Here is a 4,993-nt window from a genome sequence, read left to right on the forward strand (position 1 = left end):
CATAGGAATTCGTTCATTCCCCCCCCCCCTCAAAATATAGTCTGGCCCCCCCACAAGGTCTGAGGGACAGTGGACTGGCCCCCTGCTGAAAAAGCTTGCTGACCCCTGTATTATAGTCTGGCGTCGTTCCTTCATGTGATCAGCATCTCACACAGATTCCTGCAGATCTTTGGCCTAAGACTTGTCGCTCAAACTGTGGCTGCCGTCGCCACACAAGGTGTTCAGTTGGTGGTGTAGTGTAGTGGTTGCAGCCGCAATTCTGCAACCAATTCGCATGGAAAACAAAGTGTGCTCTTTAGAAAGGGCCATAACTCGGTAGCAGAGCATCTCCCTTGGGCACAGAAGGTCTTGGGTTCAGTCCTTGGCCTGCCTAGGGATTGGATCTGAAACTCTGGAGAGCATCAGTGTCAATAATACTAAGCTAGAAGGACAAAAGTTCTGACTCTGTATAAGGCAGGTTTTCATGTCCCTGCAAAGTAAACCAGCCTGGCCTTACACATCCAGCCAAGACAAGGCCTCTCCTTATTTTTCTCCACAAGCATCTTGGGCGTCTCTTTCTTTCCCAAAGCACATTTTAGGTGCTTTGATAGTGCTTTAAGCTGTCATGGCTTTTTCCAAAGAATTCTGGGAGCTGTGGTTTTCTGTGGGTATTGAAAGTTGTCAGGAAACCCCTATTCCCCCCTCACAGAGCTACAATTCCCAGAGCGGTTTCATAATCCCTCTTCACACGGGACTCAGAACTGTGGCTCTGTGAGGGGCCTCTTAACAGCACCTTTAACAAACTACAGTTCCCAGAATTATGCGTGATGTGACTAGCCTGTACTGTGTCCTTGCCAGAGCCTCACCACACACAAGCCCTCCTTTGAGTGCAGCGGAGGTTTGCAGCTGTAGGATTTTCATTTAATTACGTTTTCCTTATCCTGTCATTCTTCCGGTGAGCTCTGGGTGTGAGTCATGTCTCTCTTCTGCACCCTTCCCATTTCAGCCTTGCAACAGTCCGGCGAGGTAGTTTGGTCTGAGAAACAGCAACTGTCACAGCAGATTCCCCCATTCAAGCTTCGCCTCTGCCACAGGTTCACTCAGTGGCCTGAGGGAAGCCATTTATTCCTTCATCCTCAACCTGCCCTCTGCTGCCACATTCAGTGCAGAGGGCGATAACACCGGCCTACCTCTCACGATCGTAAGGTTGACCGAGAAGTGCTTTGACTACTAAAAGCACAGATTTAAGTGCCAAGTAGCTTAGCGTAGCCAATCCAGAAACTTCTTTTTCCTCCTCAAGAGTGGAATGGGGGCAAGCTCCTCTCTTCATAGCCTGCTTCCAGCTTCTGGCAAGGAAGGGATCTAGAGAGCAGTGGACCAGCTCAGTACAGTGGTACCTCAGGTTACAGACGCTGCAGGTTACAGACTCCACTAACCCAGAAATAGTACCTCGGGTTAAGAACTTTGCTTCATGATGAGAACAGAAATCGCACTGCCACACGGCAGCAGCAGGAGGCCCCATTGGCTAAAGTGGTCTTCAGTTTTAGAACAGTTTTCAGGTTAAGAACGGGCCTCCAGAACGAATTAAGTTCTTAACCCGAGGTACCACTGTACATTAACCAAATGTTGCTGAGGAACACACACAGTGAGAAGAAGCACTTTCAAACATAAAACAAGTGAGCATTAGAACGTTATATGCTGGGCCACACTAAATCCAGAGAATTTAGGCTTACCAAGTTTCTAGTCCTTCAGAGGTTGGGATTAGTCTAAATTGGTTGCACTGAGTGAAATTTCAGGGCCCTCCAATATTTGGTGCAGGGACTTGAGTAGCTCTTTGTCTCTCCCATCAACTTAGTAGAGGCAGAATAAATTGTGCAGACTAGCAAGTGTTTGCGAGCTTTTTTGGGGGTTGAACTGGAAACTCGAACTTAAACTTCAGTTACATTCATCACCAGGTGCCAGTGTTTATCGGGGAAAGGCAAATACAAATTGCTAAAGGGGCTTGGAAATTTTTTGGAAGCAGTTTAGATTCTGGTGTATTACTGTATCTGTGAATGAAAAAGATTAAATGTCGTATTTCAGCCGTGTCCTAGCTATTGCTTATTAGGCTGTAGACTTTGTTGCATTCAAAGGCACCCTATGAAGTGAGTACGGGTGATATCCAACAAAGGTCCCATCTGTACTGTACATTTAAAGCACTATTATGTCACAATAAACAGTCATGGCTTCCGCCAGATCGTGCTGGGAGCTGTCGTTTGTTTAAGGGTGCTGAGGGTTTTCAGGTGTCTCCTGTTAAGAAGAAGAAGAAGAGTTTGGATTTGATATCCCGCTTTATCACTACCCGAAGGAGTCTCAAAGCGGCTAACATTCTCCTTTCCCTTCCTCCCCCACAACAAACACTCTGTGAGGTGAGTGGGGCTGAGAGACTTCAGAGAAGTGTGACTGGCCCAAGGTCACCCAGCAGCTGCATGTGGAGGAGCGGAGACGCGAACCCGGTTCCCCAGATTACGAGTCTATCGCTCTTAACCACTACACCACACTGGTTCTCCAGAGTAATTTAGCAACCAACCACTCTGCCCAAGGAACTCCGTGGGGTTTGGGCTCATGAAGGTCCCCCGCCCCTAGGAAATACTAGGCTGGGTGGATCAGTGGTCTGATTCGATGTAACGCAGACGCTCTTCATTTACAAACATGAACCTCTTCCTTTATCCCGCCCCCCCTTTTGCACCTTCAGGAAATCTGCACTGCCCAGTATAGAATTATAGAATCATAGAATTGTGACCTTTTTTGGAGAAATACACCTGTAAGCTTGGATATTGTCGTCTTTTTGCAGTGTCAAACTGATGTGGACATTGACTGTATGGGCTACAGGCAGGCTTAACCTCATTGTTGCTGTTTGTTAAAAGATCCAATAAAAACTGATTTTTAAAAATATTAAGTTATATGTGTATTTTATATAACACACAATTGATATTTTTAAAAAAAACATAGCACCATAGAATTGTAGAGTTGGAAGGGACACCAAGGGTCCTCTAGACCAACCCCCTCAATACAGGAATCTCAGCTCATGCATCCATGACAGGTGGCTGTCTGACCTCTGCTTAAAAGCCACCAAGGAAGGAGTCCACAACAGCTCTCACTGTTAGAAAGTTCTTCCTGGTGTTTAGCGGGAATCTTCATTGGTTCGTGTCCTACCCTCCGGAGCAGGAGAGTACGAGCTTGTTCCCTCCTCCATGGGACGGCCCTTGATTTATTTGAAGAGGGATATCCTATCTCCTCCCAGTCTCCTCTTTTCCAGGCTAAACATACCCAGCTCCCTCAATCAACCATTTCTCATACGATTTGTTTCCAGACCCTTGATCATGTTGGTCACCCTTCTCTGCATCTCCCAGCTTGTTAATATCCTTCTTAAATTGCTTTCCCCCCTGCTGTTATTGCCCCACTTTGCCAGGAGGGGGTGCAACATGGGGAAATGTAGCTGGCAGTCCTCTTTTCCCTCACTACAAGTTGTCTAGGAATGCGAACAGTTGCAGCACTCTGTTCCCTTAACTCATTAAGTGCCTTTCTGGGTCGAGAAAGTGAGCAGAGGAGGCAGAGGCTATTTGCAGAGCAAGGGCGAAGGCGTTCTGGCCGTTTTCAGCCTCATCTGGGTGCCTGGTCTGGGTGCAAATGAGGGTGCCTAAAAGCATTGCACCTGAAGAAGTGTTTCCAAAAGGGCCTAAAGGTTGCATGCAATTTTCCAGCTGCAATTGCTCCATTTTTTAGTTTCAGATCTCTGCTTGGGCAGGCTTGGCTCCGTATGCAACTCAAGCAAGGGGCTCTGGCTTTGCTTTGGTCAAGGGATATGGGAAGCAGATCAGACCGAGCAAAGAGAAGCAGCTTGAACCAGACCTCAAACCTCAATATTTATCTAAAAAGCTGCTGTCATTATTGCACGCTAGGGGCTGGAGGGAAAGTAAAGAAAACTTGCAGGAGTGAAGGGTGTACAGTCTTTATTTATGTTCAGCCCCACAACAACCCTGTGAGGTAGGCTTTGGGGGGGGGGCTATTCCCATTTTCCAAATGGGTTAAATGCAGCTAACTTGGACAAGACAGGAAGCCTACCTGTGGGCAGGACATGAAGCCAGAACTTCCACACCCAAATTAAAGCCTCTTATCTACTGAGGCATCCGATACAACAACAGAGTGATAAGGGTAGTCAGAAAAATTAAGGTTCAGGCTTAAAAATTAAGGCTAGCACTAGAATTTTGAAAAGGGTGTGAAACCGTGATTAAGAAATAGACTTGAAAGGCACAAGCCGATGCATGCTTACGAGGGTGGAAAGTTAAATGTGCATAAGACTGCCACCTTAAATGCGTTTAAACAGATAGAAAGAAAATACCAGTGTGTGCGTTAATTTAGGTCTTCCATTTGCTATAAACAGGGAAGGGATTTGTTGTTTACCAAATAATATTCTTTACATGTATAAACAAAGACGTCTTCTAGCATTTCTAACCGAGGCAACTAAGAATACTTTTAACATGACAGTGATCAACTCTATCTGATGCAGCCTTGTGTTTAAGAGCTTACCTGGTCGCCACAGGCGAGCGGGAATTCCAGGCAGGCAAACAAGCAAACTGGAGAAGCGACAGATTGCTCCACAGAAATGAACAGAGTGATTCATACCTTCTCCGCTAGTCCACTTTGGTGCAATGATAAGAAACTTAGGTTTCTATGTTGACCGTGGAGGAGGGGGTTTTCTCTCCTCCATGGCCAGCATGGAATTGCAGTCTACTTGCTTTTAAGTAGGCATATCAGGGCCGGCCTGAGCCATTTTAGCTGCTTAGGGTGGAACAAATGGCAGCCTCTCAGGTCACGGTGCGTAAAACCAAAGGCTGGGAGTAAAAAAACAGCCTAAAACCATTTGCTACACTTTCATGACACCCAAAATTAGAGCCGCCTCACACTGCCTAACAGTTTGGCCAGTCCTGAGGTAACTTCTGTGGCTTTTATTTACAAGGCTACTCTAAGAACA

At 46.4% G+C, this 4,993-nt stretch overlaps 1 protein-coding gene across 1 annotated transcript in view; it reads right to left on the reverse strand.

Annotated features, from left to right (window-relative positions):
- LOC128409029 (zinc finger protein OZF-like) overlaps positions 1-4,993 on the reverse strand; it is a 120,505-nt gene that overhangs the window by 33,331 nt on the left and 82,181 nt on the right. The gene's annotated exons all lie outside the window — the stretch shown is intronic.

This window comes from Podarcis raffonei, chromosome 2, assembly GCF_027172205.1.
Source record: "Podarcis raffonei isolate rPodRaf1 chromosome 2, rPodRaf1.pri, whole genome shotgun sequence".
NCBI lineage: Eukaryota > Metazoa > Chordata > Lepidosauria > Squamata > Lacertidae > Podarcis > Podarcis raffonei.